The following is a 19,275-nucleotide window of genomic DNA, read 5'->3' on the forward strand; positions in this document are numbered from 1 at the left end:
AGGTCTGTCTTAGTCTCTGTGGGATCTCTGGGTCCTGGTGCACACAAGGTATGTTTGAGCCCTCTGAGCATCTCTGGCGGGTATGGGGTTCAATTCTAAATGTGATTTTGCCTCTCCTACCATCTTGCCGGGGCTTCCCTGCCCTTGGACATGGAGTATCTCCTCACAGTTGCTACAGCACCATGCAGCCACTGCTCCATGGGGTCACAGATATTTAAATTAGGGGTCACAGATTAGTAATTCATAGATTGTGTCCTTAAAGACAGGACAAAATATACAGTGATATATTTAATGGCAATGGAGGTCAAATGATAATTTATTTTTACATAATTGGGATGATTACAAATAGAAGAAGCAGTCTGGGGCAGGTAAAATTAATGAATTTGGTGAGAATGTATAGAATATAAAATACAGTGGAAGCAATTGTGGCATACAATTGAAGATGTATCAAATAGCATTGAGGGTTTAAGGAATTAAGAGATTTTTATTTATGTGACAAGTGCTTTTAGTATGAAAGTTTATGCAAGCTAGTTTATTTGGTAACTTTTTATATTGTAAATTATAAAATCCTCATCAAAAATCCTCTGAAGATAATAAATTACACATTTCTTAGAATTAATATGTTTTGTCACATTAAAGGAACTTTAATAAGGCTTCTGTTTCTTTTGACACTTTTCAGCAAATATGTAAAGTCACAGGTATAAGGTATAAGGTATCAGTTACTGATACTGTAAAATGACCAGATTTTATTGGACAGCAGCAGTGAAGAAGTACAGTAGTTTTGTGGACATGTGAAGAGATTTCAATTTTAAAAAATGTTAGCACTTGAATAAAATAAAATGATGTTTCACCTTTGGTCTAAAATTTCTTCAGGTTTCAAAGGTCCTGTAATAAATGTGTTAGTACTGGATTTTTCCTTGTTACAGAAGTGGGCTATGAGACATTAGAAATAAATTTTGAGAGAGCTTGCCACATAGGTTGAATTTACACAGTTTCAAGACTAGGAAGCCAAGATTCTATGTATACCTCTTCAGAAGGTTATGAGAATCTGTTATGACCAAGTGATTTACTTTCTGTCCATGACTTGCTGACTGATTTGGCCTTCTTTCTGAGCCTTTTATCATTCTAGGTCTTTTTGAACACATGGAAGCTCATCCTAGAGAAAAAAATAAAAATACTAAAAATACTATGTCTAACCTTCCATGAAATGCAATTATCTTCTGAGAGGCAGGATTTAAAGCATATTTTACCTGAGAATATTGTTAAATGACTTTAATGATCAAGAAGAATAAGAGACAGAAAATACAAGCCAAGAAGTATGACAATAAAAAGACATTCATGGAATACAGCTTTCACTTTATTTATATGTATTATGGGAAGAAGAGGCACACTGCATTGCACATAATGTCTTTTTATGTAATGGAAAGTTTTCAATATTTTTAAATGAAGAGTACTTAGTTAAAGTATAACCTTATAAGTTGTACTTTTGAAGAGAACTTTTGTTGCTGTTTTGAGTAACCATTTTGTACTATCTACAGCTTACCTGGTCTTTGGTAAATCTTATAAGAATACGTTATTTTAAAGTAGGGAGTGGGTCAAAGTAGGAGTATATATCATGATGCCAAATTGGAAAGGAAATCAATTGCTTTTCCAACAATCAAAGAGAATGTAACACCAAGGAAATGAGTTTTTCTAACTATTCTTTTGGGAGAAGCAAGTAATTGCTTTAACGATTCTAAACCATTCTAAATCATTCTTTAACCAGTTCTAACCAGAAATGATTAATTAAATATTTACTAAATCATTATACTGATGATGGAAGAAAGACCTGTTGGCTGTAAAACAAAAGTGCGACCCTTAAAAAAAGGCAGAAGACAAGGGAAATAAAAACAACTGTGCTACTTTTCTGACAGCATGTGTTGATGAATTTATATGCAAAGCCTGTACAATAAAAATGGATTTCTCATTCAGAATCAGTTTTAATTCTCAGCATCTTTAAAAGACATTTTTAGACAACTTACACTCAGGACACAGTAGCAAGGCACAGGTGATTATTTATTTGTTCATTTATCCCTTCAAAGAGAAGCCTCCTCAGGCAACTTTTAAAGTGATTTATATACAGAATCACTGTGGTAATAACCTTCAGAGACTGATGAAAAATGAGGTAGGATTCTGGCCCTACTGGCAAAATACAAAAATGACATTATGAGTTGCAGTACTTGCACCCGTGGCAGATTCATGTTGATGTATGGCAAAACCAATACAGTATTGTAAAGTAAAATAAAGTAAAATTAAAAAAAATCTCTAGTGGAATAATGACAATATAAGGCTGGAATTACTTCTCTCTTGAAAGGTCTAATTCTGTGGCTTTTACTCAGCTATCCTAGAATGTCTTAGAATGGAAAGATGTATTACTTTAGTCTTGATGCTTGCTACTTAAGCTGAAAGTCCACATCTCTGTCACAGGCTACCTTTTCTTCTCCCAGTAGCACCCAGCATTGTAAACAAATAATTGACTTGAACCAGTTGCAATGATTGAGTAGGTGTGACACAACATAAAGATGAGATAAATTGGGAATAAATAGTGAAAATGAAAGGAATTGAAAAGATTGGTATGAGATCCAAGCTGGATAATAAAGGAAAAGAAACAAGTGAGAATTTGGTGTCTGTGGAAAGGCATGAAATCAAGGAACTGTACAATTAAGTGGAGATTTTGTGGTTGAGAGACAGCTGGAGGAGCTATATGGATAAGTAAGACAGCTTTCAAATTTTGAGATTAAAGATATCTTTGTCTCTGGATAATACTGTCCAAATTGATTCCATGTAAGCAGAGAGAGGAAGGTCAATGAAATAAATGAAGTCAAGGAACTATGACAACAGGGTGCTGGATGTGAGATCTAGTTGAACTGTAGGTAAAGCTGACTTCCAATAATGAATTGGTTAATCAATTACTTAATATCTATATAGTGTGTTAAGGATGAAAGGAATGGGAAAATATACTATCTATATTCTCTCTAGCACCATGAGTAACCGATTTTTAAGCATCAATTACAGTATATATGATGGTTATACTAAAAATATACAGTGCTGGTTACTCAGCAGACATTTATTTGTTGAAAGAATAAACAGATGCACAATGTCCTAAGAGAGCATTAAGGAACTAACTTAACAAGAACAACAGAAGAATGAATGTGGAAGAGTGTCAAGGATAGACATCCAAAAGATATGAGATGGTATATTTCTCCATCTATTAGTGTCCTCTTTGATTTCTTTCATCAGTGTTTTATAGTTTTCTATATACAGGTCTTTAGTTTCTTTAGGTAGATATATTCCTAAGTATTTTATTCTTTTCGTTGCAATGGTGAATGGAATTGTTTCCTTAATTTCTTTTTCTACTTTCTCATTATTCGTGTATAGGAATGCAAGGGATTTCTGTGTGTTGATTTTATATCCTGCAACTTTACTATATTCATTGATTAGCTCTAGTAAATTTCTGGTGGAGTCTTTAGGGTTTTCCATGTAGAGGATCATGTCATCTGCAAACAGTGAGAGTTTTACTTCTTCTTTTCCGATTTGGATTCCTTTTATTTCTTTTTCTGCTCTGATTGCTGTGGCCAAAACTTCCAGAACTATGTTGAATAGTAGCGGTGAAAGTGGACACCCTTGTCTTGTTCCTGACTTTAGGGGAAATGCTTTCAATTTTTCACAATTGAGGATAATGTTTGCTGTGGGTTTGTCATAGATAGCTTTTATTATGTTGAGGTATGTTCCTTCTATTCCTGCTTTCTGGAGAGTTTTTATCATAAATGGATGTTGAATTTTGTCAAAGGCCTTCTCTGCATCTATTGAGATAATCATATGGTTTTTATTTTTCAATTTGTTAATGTGGTGGATTACATTGATTGATTTGCGGATATTGAAGAATCCTTGCATCCCTGGGATAAAGCCCACTTGGTCATGGTGTATGATCTTTTTAATGTGTTGTTGGATTCTGATTGCTAGAATTTTGTTGAGGATTTTTGCATCTATGTTCATCAGAGATATTGGCCTGTAGTTTTCCTTTTTTGTGACATCTTTGTCAGGTTTTGGTATTAGGGTGATGGTGGCCTCATAGAATGAGTTTGGAAGTTTACCTTCCTCTGCAATTTTCTGGAAGAGTTTGAGGAGGATAGGTGTTAGCTCTTCTCTAAATTTTTGGTAGAATTCAGCTGTGAAGCCATCTGGACCTGGGCTTTTGTTTGCTGGAAGATTTCTGGAGAAATATACCATGTTCATGGATTGGAAGAATCAATATAGTGAAAATGAGTATACTACCCAAAGCAATTTACAAATTCAATGCAATCCCTATCAAGCTACCAGCCACATTTTTCACAGAACTAGAACAAATAATTTCAAGATTTGTATGGAAATACAAAAAACCTCGAATAGCCAAAGCAATCTTGAGAAAGAAGAATGGAACTGGAGGAATCAACTTGCCTGACTTCAGGCTCTACTACAAAGCCACAGTCATCAAGACAGTATGGTACTGGCACAAAGACAGACATATAGATCAATGGAACAAAATAGAAAGCCCAGAGATAAATCCACACACATATGGACACCTTATCTTTGACAAAGGAGGCAAGAATATACAATGGAGTAAAGACAATCTGTTTAACAAGTGGTGCTGGGAAAACTGGTCAACCACTTGTAAAAGAATGAAACTAGATCACTTTCTAACACCGCACACAAAAATAAACTCAAAATGGATTAAAGATCTAAATGTAAGATCAGAAACTATAAAACTTCTAGAGGAGAACATAGGCAAAACACTCTCAGACATAAATCACAGCAGGATCCTCTATGATCCACCTCCCAGAATTCTGGAAATAAAAGCAAAAATAAACAAATGGGATCTAATTAAAATTAAAAGCTTCTGCACAACAAAGGAAACTATAAGCAAGGTGAAAAGACAGCCTTCTGAATGGGAGAAAATAATAGCAAATGAAGCAACTGACAAACAACTAATCTCAAAAATATACAAGCAACTTCTGCAGCTCAATTCCAGAAAAATAAACGACCCAATCAAAAAATGGGCCAAAGAACTAAATAGACATTTCTCCAAAGAAGACATACGGATGGCTAACAAACACATGAAAAGATGCTCAACATCACTCATTATTAGAGAAATGCAAATCAAAACCACAATGAGGTACCACTTCACACCAGTCAGAATGGCTGCGATCCAAAAATCTGCAAGCAATAAATGCTGGAGAGGGTGTGGAGAAAAGGGAACCCTCCTACACTGTTGGTGGGAATGCAAACTAGTACAGCCACTATGGAGAACGGTGTGGAGATTCCTTAAAAAATTGCAAATAGAACTACCTTATGACCCAGCAATCCCACTGCTGGGCATACACACCGAGGAAACCAGAATTGAAAGAGACACATGTACCCCAATGTTCATTGCAGCACTGTTTATAATAGCCAGGACATGGAAACAACCTAGATGTCCATCAGCAGATGAATGGATAAGAAAGCTGTGGTACACATACACAATGGAGTATTACTCAGCCGTTAAAAAGAATTCATTTGAATCAGTTCTGATGAGATGGATGAAACTGGAGCCGATTATACAGAGTGAAGTAAGCCAGAAAGAAAAACACCAATACAGTATACTAACACATATATATGGAATTTAGGAAGATGGCAATGACGACCCTGTATGCAAGACAGGGAAAGAGACACAGATGTGTATAACGGACTTTTGGACTCAGAGGGAGAGGGAGAGGGTGGGATGATTTGGGAGAATGACATTCTAACATGTATACTATCATGTGAATTGAATCGCCAGTCTATGTCTGACGCAGGATGCAGCATGCTTGGGGCTGGTGCATGGGGATGACCCAGAAAGTTGTTATGGGGAGGGAGGTGGGAGGGGGGTTCATGTTTGGGAATGCATGTAAGAATTAAAGATTTTAAAATTTAAAAAATAAAAAACTAAAATTAAAAAAAAAAAAAAAAAGATATGAGATGCAAGCTGACTTTGACTTTTCATGAGTTTGTTAGCCATCTGTATGTCTTCTTTGGAGAAATGTCTGTTCAGGTCTCCTGCCATTTTCTGATTTGGTTGTTTCTTTTTCTGGTATTGAGCTGCGTGAGCTGCTTATGCAATTTGGAGATGATTTCTTTGTCAGTTGTTTCATTTGTTATTTTTTTTTTCTTCCATTGTCAGGGTTGCCTTTTCACCTTGTTTATAGAGTCCTTCATTGTGCAAAAGCTGTTAAGTTTAATTTGGCCGCATTTATTTATTTTTGTTTTTATTTCCATTACTCTTAAGAGGTAGGTCATAGAGGATTCATGTCAGAGTATTCTGCCTATGTTTTCCTCTAATAATTTTATATTTTCTGGTTTTACACTTAGGTTTATAATCCATTTTTAGTTTGCTTTTGTGTATGGTATTAGGAAGTAGTCTAATTTCATTCTTTTACATGTAGCTGTCCAATTTTCCCAGCACTGTTTATTGGAGACACTGTCTTTTCTCCGTTGTGTATTTTTACCTCCTCTTTAAAAGATAAGATGCTGATGAGTGTGTGAATTTACCCCTAAGCTTTCTTTCCTATCCCTGTGGTCTATATTTCTGGTTTTGTGACAGTATCATACTGTCTTGATGATTGTAGCTTTAGTATAGTCTGAAGTAGGGAAAGTTGATTCCTCCAGCTCCATCCTTATTTCTCAAGATTGTTTGGCTATTTGGAGTCTTTTGTGTTTCCATACAAATTGTGAAATTATATTTCTAGTTCTATGAAAAATACCATTGATAGTTTGATAGGGATTGTGTTGAATCTATAGATTGCTTTTTTCTTTTTTAAATTTATTTGTTTTAATTGAAGGATAATTGCTTTACAGAATTTTGTTGTTTCCTGTCAAACATCAACCTGAATCCGCCATAGGCTTGGGTAGTATGGTAATTATCACAGTATTGATTCTTCCAATCCAAGAACATGGTATATCTCTCCATCTGTTTCTGTTGTCTTTAATTTCTTTCATCAGCATCTTTTGGTTTTCTTGCATATAGGACTTGTGTACCTTTAGATAAGTATATTCCAAAGTACTTGATTCTTTCTGTGGTAATGGTGAATGTTATTGTTTCCTTAATTTCTCTGATTTTTCATTGCTAGTGCATAGAAGTGCAAGGCATATCTGTGTATTAATTTTGTATCCTGTGACTTTATTATATTCATTGATTAGCACTAGTAATTTTCTGGTGGTATCTTTAGGATTTTCTATGTAAATAATCATGTGTTTTGCAAATAGAGAGAGATTTATTTCTTTTTCTCCAATCTAGACTCCTTTTATTTCTTTTTCTTCTTTGATTGCTGTGGTTAGGACTTCCAAACCTATGCTGAATTATACATGAAAGAGTCACCCATGTCTTGTTCCTAATTTTAGAGAAAATGGTTTCAGATTTTCACCATTGAGAATAATATTTGCTGTGGGTTTGTCATATATGGCTTTTATTATGTTGAGGTATGTTTCTTTTATGCCTACTTTCTGGAGTGTATGCTGGCTTAAGTCACTCTGGTCATGTCTGACTCTGTGATGCAATAGACTGTAGCCTACCAGGCTCCTCTCTCCATGGGATTTTCCAGGCAAGAATACTTTCTGGAGAATTTTTATTGAAAATTGGTGTTGAATTTTTTTTCTAAAACTTTCTCTGCATCTATTGAGATGAACATACTGTTTTTATATTTCAATTTTTTCCTATGGTGTATCACAGTGATTGATTTGTGTATACCGGCTGTATCCCTGGGATAAAGCCCACTTGATCATTACATAATGATCTTTTTAATGTGTTGTTGGATTCTGTTTGCTAGAATTTTGTTGAGGATTTTGCATCTATATTCATCAGTGATACTAGCCTGGAATTGTCTGGTTTTGTTATCAGGTTTATGGTAGCCTCTTAGAATGAATTTGGGAGTTTTCCTTCCTCTGCAATTTTCTGAAAGAGTTTGAGCTGCATAGGTATTAGCTCTTCTCTAAGTTTTTGGTAAAATTCACCTGTGAAGCCATGTGGACTTGGGCTTTTGTTTGTTGGAAGATTTTTGGTTACCGTTTCAATTTCCATCTTTGTGACTGGTTTGTTCATATTTCCTATTTCTTCTCTGTACAGTTTTGGAAGTTTATACTTTTCTAAGAATTTGTCCATTTCTTCCAGGTTGTCCATTTTATTGGGATATGGTTGCTCATAGTAGTCTCTTATGATCTTTTGTATTTCTGTGTGTTTTGTTGTAACTTCAATTTTTTCATTTCTAATTTTATTGAGTTGAATTTTCTCTTTTTCTTGATGAGTTTGGCTAATGGTTTTTCCATTTTGTTTATCTTCTCAAAGAACCAACTTTTAGTTTTATTGCTCTTTTCTATAGTCTCCATTTCCTTTTAATTTATGCTCTGATCTTCATGATTTCTTTCCTTCTACTAACATTTTTTTTTTCTTGGTACTTCTTTTTCTAGTTGCTTTAGGTGTAAATTTAGGTTGTTTATTTGATGTGCCTCTTGTTTCTTGAGGTAGGCTTCTATTGCTATACACTTACTTCATAGCACTGCTTTTACTGTATCCCAACATTTTGAGTTGTTGTGATTTCATTCTCATTTGTTTATAGGCATATATTGATTTGCTTTTTTATTTCTTTGGTAACATGTTGGTTAGGGTTAGCAGAAATAATTCCTCAGGTGACTAGATACTGGATGAGTATCCTGTCCCAGGTGGGCCCTGAGTCTTGTGCACATCCCTGGCCCAAGCTGTTCAGTTTCCTGTGTGTGCCATAAGGGCACTGTCCCAGGTGTGCCATACGTCTTCTCAGGAGAGCTGATCTCAGATTGTGGCACTCCTGGCCAATGTGAACTGTCCAGGATCCCAGGAAGACATGGTTAACGACTGGCAGCCTGCTCACAGCTTGGCGGGAGATGCAGTCTCGGGGGTCAATTGCAGCAGCCCCTTGCCTTCCACCTCTGGCTGTCACACACCTGTCCCTCTGGCTCCGTGGGGAAAGGTCATAAACGGCAGCAGGCTTGCTTTCCTTTGGTATTTGCTATGGTGCAATCCTTTGTTCTATGAGGGTGCCAGGGGTCACTGTGGGTTGTTAGAGCCTTCCCGAGGGAAAGGTCCTTTGTTTTTCTTTGTTTCTCTGGTGTTTCAATGGTTTGGGTTCCTCTGTCACATGCGCCTCCTCAGATTGTCCTCAGGGCATTCAAGCCTGGTCCTTACCCTAAGGACCGTTGATGTAGCCCATGCCTCCATGCCCAGCCCCACTTATTGCTGGTGGCTGTGAGCAACTGAGCTGCTTCTCTGCTGTAATTGCAGTTTTCATGAATTCTGTGGTAGTTTTTTTTTTTCTTTCGGTAATGCTTTCTGAGATTCCAAAGTTCCCCACTGACCCAAACTATGAGAGGATTTCCTATCGTGTGGAAACTTCTCCTCCTTCATGACTCCCTCCTCAGGATAGGTTTCTGTCCCTAAATCTTTTCTCTCTCCTTTTGTCTTTTGTCTTTTGTCCTACCTCCTTTCAAAGGGATAGGACACACCTACGCCTATACACCTTTCCTATATGCCTTTCCGAGTGTCTGGTGTCCTCTGCCAACATTCAGAAGTTGATTTGCAGGAGCTGCTCCACATTCAAATAATCTTTTGATGTATTTGTGGGAGAGAAAATAGTTTCCCCATACTATTCCTCCACCATCTTCCCTCCAGTGTCTTTTTAATCTCAGTTATTGCATTGTTCATCACTGTTTATTTAATTTTTCTAGGTGCTTGTTAAACATTTCTTGCATCTTCTCAATCTGTGCCTCCAGTCTATTTATCCATGCCTCCATTTTATCTTCAATATTTTGGGTAAACTTTATTGTCATTACTATGGATTCTTTTTCAGTTAGACCGCTTATTTCTTCTTCACTTGTTTAATCTTTTGGTTTTTTACCATGTTGCTTTATCTGCTGCATTCTTCTCTGTATTTTCATTTTGTTTAATTTACTGTGTTTGGAGTCTCCTTTCTTCAGGCTGGAAGGTTGTAGTTCCTCTTAATTGTGGAGTCTGCCTCTTATGGGTGGAGTTGAGGCAGTGCCTTGTGAAGTTTTCCTGGATGGGGGGACTTGTGCCTGCATTCTGATGGATGGACCTAGGTCTTGTCTTCCTGGAGGGCAGTGCCATGTCTAGTGGTGTGTTATGGGGTACCTTTTGGCTTGGTATGGCTTCCCTGTTTGAAGGATTGATATGGGGCTCCTGGCACTGGAACTTCTTGGCTTATGGATGGATCTTGGTCTTAGTGTTGAGATGGAGGCCTTTGGGAAGGCTTTAGACTATTAATGTTCCATGGAGTTGGGAGTTCTTTGATGGTCCAAAGTCCCTGCATCACGTCTCCTTCCTCCAGGATTCAGGCCCGATTCCTTAACTGTACCATCAAGACTTTAAAGACCACACAACATAGAAGAGAAAACCGATAGACTAATTGTGAAACAATTCTCAACAGTCAGGAACACCCATAGAGATCCACACCCTTGTATAGGGGAAAAAAAGAGGGAAAGAAGGTAAAAAGTGGGAAAAAGAATAAGAAGGGGAGTCAAAAAGGAAAAGAGCAGTCAAGTCAATAATCAAACTCTCAAAAATACAAAATCAAAAACAAAAATATAAAACATGGATTTTATTTAAAAATAGTTTTTACTTTCCAATAGTAATTAGCCTCCAATTAAAATAAATAGATTTATATTAAAATAGTTTTTAAAGGAAAATATAGGTTATAAAAGAAAGAGTAATAAAGAACCATATTAGGACAATGAAATTGGGGAATAAAGAAGGGCTATATATAGACTGGTAGTAAGCAGAATGCCAAAATTATTTTTCCATTTTCCTGCTCCAGATTTACCTACTCAGAAAGTCCTCCAACATATCCAAGAAGGTCTCTAAACCTATTGTAGGTATTGTGGGTCAGTTCAAACTTAGATCCTCCTTTGCTCCAGCTTGTACTTGTTCTCAAAGTCTACAGTTTCCCCTAAAGCACACAGTCTCAGGCTAATGGCAAGAAATTAAAGCTTTGCACCTGCTACTTCCTTGGCCATTTCCCCTTCTTTTGTTTGCTTATGCAGCCCCTGGAATTTCACTCTGGTTTGGGGCCTGCCTCTATTTGTAAGTCTCTACAGTGTTCTGTTCTCCAACCAGACACGAGAGTGCAAAAGTGGCTGCTTCTTAGGGCTATCTTGCTCAGTTATGCTGGGAGAGGGGAGCAGTACAGCAGATGCCACAAGGGGTGTGTGGGGAGTACTCACCCCAGCTGGTTTCTGGGAGGTCGCCCCAGCCTGAGGTGAGTCCTACACTTTGCCAGGCGAGTTGGTCCAGGTTGTGACACCCTTGGCAGAGCTGATACACTCAGGACCCCAGGCAGATGTGGGTGGCGATCTGCAGTCACTCACAGCTTGGCAGTAGTTGCGATCTCGGGCTGGGACCATAGCAGTCCCCTTCCTTTCACCCCTGGCCTTCCCACCTGTTTCTCTGCCTTTGAGTCCATAGACTGCAGAAAGTTTGCCCCCTTTCAGCATTCATTAGGGCGGGGTCCTTTGTTCTGTGAGCATGTGAATTAGAGCAAAGCATTAGAGCCTCCCTGTGGGAATTATCTTTTTCTTCTCTGGAGGTCCCAGGGTTTTCCTTGGGCTGCTTCTGTAGTGTCACATTATCCCCTTCAGAGTACCTTCATGGCAGTCAGTTTTGGTCCTTCCCCTGAGGACCGACCCCAGAGGCCTTAGCCTCTGCACCCAGCCCCATCTCACTGTGAGTGGACATGAGCGTGTGAGCCTCTTGGTTGGGAAGTGCTGTTTGGTGTGATCTCTGTGGTGAATTTTCTCCATTTTGCTTCCAGAACATCTGCTCACTGTGCTCCCTTCTGAGGTTCTGAAGCCCCCCACTGGCCCCACCTGTGAGGGGGTTTTCTAGTGAGCAGAAAGTATTCCTCCTTCATGACTCCCTCCCCCCAGGCCCCAGTCCTGAGCTCCTTTGTCTTCCATTTTGTCTTTATCTTTTTCACTGTCTCATTGCAAGGAGATTGGTTTGCCTTTCTGGAAATCTGGGGTCCTTTACCAGCATTCAGAAGATGTTCTGTGGGAATTGTCCCCCATGCAGATGATTTTTATGATGTATTTGTGGGGGAGAAGGCAGTCTCCTCGTTCTATTCTTCTACCATCTTGAAGGTCTCCCCTGAAAATTAACTTTAAATGCATATTAACTGGAGGTTTTTATTATTACTACTACTTTTACCTGCTAAGTGCTACTGCTAAGTCACTTCAGTCGTGTCCGACTCTGTGCAGCCCCATAGATGGCAGCCCACCAGGCTCCCCATCCCTGGGATTCTCCAGGCAAGAATACTGGAGTGGGTTGCCATTTCCTTCTCCAATGCATGAAAGTGAAAAGTAAAAGTGAAGTCACTCAGTTGTATCTGACTCTTAGCGACCCCATGGACTCCAGCCTACCAGGCTCTTCCATCCATTGGATTTTCCAGGCAAGAGTACTGGAGTGGGGTGCCATTGACTTTTACCTGGAAATGGTAAATAGTTAACTGGATAAGGAGTTATAATTTATGTGATTTTGGGGGAGTTTTGTCAAGGCTATAGAATTCTATTTTTTTGTTGTTGTTTATTCATGTATTTATATAAATTGAAGTTAAGTTGATTTACAACGTTTCAGATGTACAGCAAATTCATATAGATATAAATTTTTATAATATAAAAATTTGGATCTTCCCTCCCTTTGCCTATCCCTCTGCAGTATATGGTTATTCCAGAGTGAAGAGGAGAGTGAAAAAACTGGCTTAAAACTCAACATTAAAATAACTAAGATCATAGTATCTGGTCCCATCACTTCATGGCAAATAGAAGGGGGAAAAGTGGAAGCAGTGACAGATTTTCTTTTATTGCTCTCTAAAATCACTGTGGTTGGTGACTATAGCCATGAAATTAGAAGTCACATGCTTCTTGAAAGGAAAGCTATGGCAAACCTAGACAGCATATTAAAAAGCAGAGCCATCACTGTGCCAACAAATTCCGTATAGACAAAGCTATGGTTTGATAGTTGGACCATAAGGGAGGCTGGCTGGTGCTAGAGAAGACTCTTCAGAGTCTCCTGGACTGCAAGGAAATCAAACCAGTCAGTCCTAAAGGAAATCAACCTTGAATATGCATTGAAAGGACTGATGCTAAAGCTGAAGCTACAGTATTTTGGCTACATGCTGCATAGAGCCAAATCATTGGCTGACTCTGGGAAAGATTGAAGGCAACAGGAAAAGAGGGTGGCAGAGGATGAGATGATCAGAGAGCATCACTGACTCAATAGACATGAACTTGGGTAAACGCCGGGAGACAGTGGTTTATAGGAAAGTCTGACATTCTGTAGTCCATGAGGTCACAGATTCAGACACAACTCAGTGACTCAACAACAGCAACATGCAGTTTATGACTATTCAGAATTACCCTGCTTTGAAGTATTTGACAATAACAGGGATAAGCAAAAGAAAGGAAGATTCAAACATTTTATTTTTGGATAAATAGACCACTTTAAAGTTAATATCAGGTGTCTGCATGTATACTAATGTTATTCCCCAACACTTATACCTACTATTTCTGTATTAATAAATTCCTAGACTGTTTGGTTTCTGTTCAATCCTACTGTATATACAAAAGCTACATTCTATTGGATTTTAAAGATCATCTAAAGATTTTCAAACACAACATTCTATTCAGTAGGGGAATGCACTTGACACAATTTATTCATCATATTTTTATCACCTATTAATTAGCAAGCATTATGTTGGACATCAGTGATAGATAAAATAAAAACATCTTTTCCCCATTGAAGCCCACGATCTAGTAGGAAGGAAGAATAAAGTGAACAGACTACTATAGTACCCTATAACAAAGAGTAAACTAGATGTATATATTCAAGCTATAACATCTCTGGAGTGGGATACTTAACACATGTGGTGAAAGCTAGAAAATTTGTTCTGAGAAATAACATTTGATACATGCCTTGAACAATAACAGTGAAGAGCATGCCAAGTAAAGTAGGTAATATTCAAAGACAGACAAGAAGAGAACACAGAAAATTTAAAGAATTATGAGTAGATTGACATGACATAAAATGGTAAAGACTAAACCACAAAAGGCTATCTTTATCTGTGTGTGTGCCATTCTGAGAAGCTGAGACTTAAACAGGTCATCCAGATACCTTGATCACATCCAGAGTTCACAAAACAGCAATTACACGTTTGAACAGTGCTTATTGCCAGATATTTTTACCTATATATTTTGCTAAGATCTGTCTCTGATATTTATACACTGGTAATATTTTCAGCTGCATTACTTTAATTTTAGTCTTACTCCTCACTTTATATATCCATTTTCCAGATATTTAAAGGTGACTCTTCATTACCTTTTAATTCTCCAAACTTAAATTTCCAGTCATTTTACCTATTAATCATGTTCTTCTAGGAACATGTCAACCTTAAGCTTTGGCTAATGCAACTAATATGTTGCCTAACTTGATGTAGCATGTTCTGACCTTTTTCTGGATTCTACAAATAGGTCTATTAGTGCCACTTATAACTGTATTGTTGTTGTTGTTCAGTCACTAAGTCATGTTGGACACTTTACCACCCACCCTGGACTGGAGCATGCCAGGCTCCCTTGTCCTTCACTTTCTCCTAGAGTTTGCTCAAGTCTGCGTCCAGTGAATTGGTGAACCTATCTAACATCTCATCCTCTACTGTCCCCATACCTTTTGCCTTTAATCTTTCCCAGCACCAACGTCTTTTCCAATGATTCAGCTCTTTGCATGAGGTACCAAAGTATTCAAGCTTCAGATTCAACATCAGGCCTTCCAATAAATATTGAGGATTCATTTCATTTAGGATTGATGGGTTTGATCCCCTTGCTGTATAAAAGTTTCTTCTCCAACACAACAATTTGAAAGCATAAATTCTTCAGTGCTCAGCCTTCTTTGTGGTCCATTTCTCACATCTGTACATGACTACTGAAAAAACCATAGCTTTGACTATACGGACCTTTGTGGCAAAGTGATATCTCTGTTTTCTCATATGCTGTCTAGGTTTGTCATAGCTTTCCTTCCAAGAAGCAAGCATCTTTTTATTTCATAACTGTAGTCACCATCCACAGTGATTTTGGAGCCCAAGAAAATTAAGTCTGTCACTGATTCAACTTTTTCCCCTTCTGTTTGTCATGAAATGATGAGACCAGATGCCATGATCTTCATTTTTTGAATGTTGAATTTTAAGTCAGCTTTTTTACTCTCTGCTTTGACCCTCATCAAGAGGCTCTTTAGTTCCTCCTCACTTTCTGTCATTAGAGTGTTATCATCTGCATATCTGAAGTTGTTGCTATTTCTCCCAGCAATCCTGATTCTAGCTTGTGATTCATCTAGGCCAGCATTTTGCATGATGTGCTCTGCATATGAGTTAAATAAGCAGGGTGACAATGTATTCTCTTCCCAATATTGAACCAGTCCATTGTTCCATGTCTGGTGATAACTGTTGCTTCTTGACCTGCTTACAGGTTTCTCAGGATACAACTAAGGTGGTTTGATATTCTCATCTCTTTAAGAATTTTCCACAGTTTATTGTAATCCACATCATCAAAGGCTTTAACATACTTAATGAAGAAGAAGTATTTTCTGGAATTCCCTTGTTTTCTCTATGATCCAACAAATGTAGGCAATTTGATCCCTGGTTCCTCTGCCTTTTCTAAACCCAGATTGAACATCGGCAAGTTTCTGATTCAAGTACTGCTGAAGTCTACCTTGAAGGTTTCAGAGCATAAACTTACTAGCACATGAATTGCACACAATTATACTGTAATTGAACATTCTTTGGCGTTGCCTTTCTTTGAAACTAGAATGAAAACTCATCTTTTCCAATCCTGTGGCCACTGCTGAGTTTTCTAAGTTTGCTGACATTGTGTGCAGCACTATCATGGCATTATCTTATAATATTTTAAATAGTTTAGCGGGAATTGCATCACCTCCACTAACTTTGATTGTAGTAATGCTTCTTAAGGCCCACTTGACTTCACAACCCTGGATGTCTGACTCTAGGTGAGTCACAATACCATTGTGGTTATCCTGGTCATTAAGACATTTATTGTATAGTTCTTCTGTATATTCTTGCCACCTCTTCTTAATTTCTTCTGCTTTTGTTAGGTCCTTTCCATTTCTGTCCTTGATCATTCCCATCCTTGCAAAAACTATCCTCTTGATACCTCCAGTTTCCTTTAAGAGATCTCTAGTCTTTCTCATTTTATTGTTGTCCTCTGTTTCTTTGGATTGTTCATTTCTTAATTTTTGCTAGTTTTAATTACTTTGTATTACTGGTATATATGGGTCTCCTTGGTGGCTCAGACAGTAAAGAATCTGCCTGCAATGTAGGAGACCTGGCTTTGATCCCTGGATTGGGAAGATCCCCTGGAGGAGGGCATGGCAACCCATTCCAGTATTCTTGCCTGGAGAATCCTCATGGACAGAGGAGCCTGGCAGGCTACAGGCACGACTGAATGACTAAGCACAGCACAGCACACTGGTACAATATAAACTTTAGTTTCTCATGAAAAAAAATTTTCAAAAAGTTCCTTGTTGATTATACATTTTAAATGTGATAATATGCACACGTCCATCTCAGATTCCCTAACTCTCCCTTCCCCCTATCCTTACCCTTGGCAACCATAAGTTCATTCTCTAAATCTGTGAGTCTCTTTAATATTCTTTAATGAATATTAAAAAAAGTAAAAGCTACAGTCATCAAAATTGTATTATACTGGCACAAAAAGAGAAATGTAGATCAATGGAATAGTATGTAAAGCCAAAAAATAAACCCAGGCACCTATGATCAGTCAATCTACAACAAAGGAGAGGAGAGCTGAAAATGGAGGAAAGATAGTCTCTTGAACAGGTAGTGCTTGGAAAACCAGACAGCTGCATGTAAAAAAATTAAATTATAACATTCCTTAATATCCCGCACAAAAAAGACTCAGTGTGGATTAATGATGTAAATGTAAAACCAGATACTATCTATTAAAGGAAAATATAGGCAGAACACTCTTTGACATAAATTACAGCAATATCCATTTTGATCTGTCTCCCCAAATAATGGAAATACAAACAAAACAAATGGGACCTAATTGAACTTGAAAGTTTTACACAGCAAAGGAAACCATAAGCAAAATGAAAAGACAACTCACAGAATTGGAGTAAATGTTTGCAAATGATGTGAACAACAAAAGATTAGTCTCCATAATTTACAAATTGTTCATTTTGCTCTGTGTCAAGAGAAACAAACCACACAATAAAAAATGAACAGAAGATTGAAAGAGACATTTCTTGAAAATAAAAAGACCTACAGATGGCCAAGAGACAAATGAAAAAATGCTCAGCATTGATAATTATTCAGTTCAGTTCAGTCGCTCAGTCGTGTCCGACTCTTTGCGACCCCATGAATAGCAGCATGCCTGGCCTCCCTGTCCATCACCATCTCCCGGAGTTCACTCAAACTCACATCCATTGAGTCGGTGATGGCATCCAGCCATCTCATCCTCTGTCGTCCCCTTCTCCTGCCTCCAATCCCTCCCAGCATGAGTCTTTTCCAATGAGTCAACTCCACATGAGGTGGCCAAAGTACTGGAGCTTCAGCTTTCACATCATTCCTTCCAAAGAAATCCCAGGGCTGATCTCCTTCAGAATGGACTGGCTGGATCTCCTTGCAGTCCAAGGGACTCTCAAGAGTCTTCTCCAACACCACAGTTAAAAAGCATCGATTCTTCAGCACTCAGCTTTCTTCACAGTCCAACTCTCACATAGAGGAATGCAAATCAAAGCTATAAGATAATCACCCTACACCAGTCATCATACCTACTATAAAAAAGTCTTCCAACAATAAAAGCTGGGGAGTGTGTAGAGAAATGGGAACTCTTCTCCAGTGTTTGTAGGAATGAAAATCAGTGCATCTACAATGGAACAGTATGGGGTTTCCGTTAAAGAAAAACTAAAACTAAAGATACCATATAATCCAGCAATCTTACTTTTGGACATGAATCCAGAGGAAACCATAATTAAAAAGATCCATGCACCCCAGTGTTCATTGAAACACTGTTTACAATAGTCCAGACATGGAAATAACCTTAATGTCCATCCGCAGATGAATGGCTAAGGATGTTTTCCATATAAACAATGGAATATTACTCATATATTATAAAGTAAATAATGTTATTTGCAAAAACATAGATGGATAAGATGAATGGATAAAGAAGGTGTGGTCCTTATATACAATGGAATATTATTTATCCATTAAAAATAATGAAATAATGCCACTTGCAGCAACATGGATGGAACTGCAGATTATCATACTAAGTGAAGATTATCATACTAAGGTCAGACATAAAAAGATAAATATCATATTTGGAATCTAAAAACAGAAAAATAAAGATCCAAATGAACTTATTTACTTATTTATTCCCGATGTGGAAGCTTGGAGAGGGGCAAATCTAGGAACACTAATAAACAAAGATATATCAAGGACTGACTTTGTTCCAGAAGGTCCCTTTGGCCCTACTGGCACTCTGTGTGGACTCACAGGCAAGTTTTAGGGCTTTGTCTGTTTGGAGGTGACTATAGGGATTGGGGGCTTCCTTGGTGGCTCAGTGGTAAGGAATCTGCCTACACTGCAGGACTGAGATTCTATCCCTGAATTGGGAAGATGCCCTGGAAAAGCAAATGGCTATCTACTCCAGTTTTCTTGCCTGGGAAATCCCATGGACAGAGGAGCCTGGCGGGCTACAGGCCATGGGGTCACAAAGAGTTGGAAATGACTTAGCAACTAAACAACAACAAATATTACAATAAGGTGGAATTTTCATTAAAGGGCCAAACATTCAAATAAGCATCTTTCTTTGAAATTTCCTTGGCAGACAACACATTTTTTTCCACTAATGGTGCTAGTATGCAAGCATTTCCTAAGTTAAGAAAATTTTCAACTATTATGTCTTCAAATATATTTTTTCCCTCTTTCTCTCTTCTTCTGGGACCCTTATAATATTAGTACATTTGGCGTTGTCTTAGAGATTTCTTAAACTGTCCTCATTTTTTAAATTATATTTTTATTTTTTCTATTTAACTTCAGTGATTTACATTACTCTGTTTCACTGGGCTATTTCTCTTCTAGTCATTTTTTTTAAACTTCAATTACTATATTTTTCATC

At 37.8% G+C, this 19,275-nt stretch overlaps 1 protein-coding gene across 1 annotated transcript in view; it reads left to right on the top strand.

The window, feature by feature from the left end:
- Nucleotides 1-19,275, top strand: part of GUCY1A2 (guanylate cyclase 1 soluble subunit alpha 2) — a 468,086-nt gene that overhangs the window by 247,331 nt on the left and 201,480 nt on the right. The gene's annotated exons all lie outside the window — the stretch shown is intronic.

The sequence above is a fragment of the Ovis canadensis genome, chromosome 15 (genome assembly GCF_042477335.2).
Source record: "Ovis canadensis isolate MfBH-ARS-UI-01 breed Bighorn chromosome 15, ARS-UI_OviCan_v2, whole genome shotgun sequence".
NCBI classification, from domain to species: Eukaryota; Metazoa; Chordata; class Mammalia; order Artiodactyla; family Bovidae; genus Ovis; species Ovis canadensis.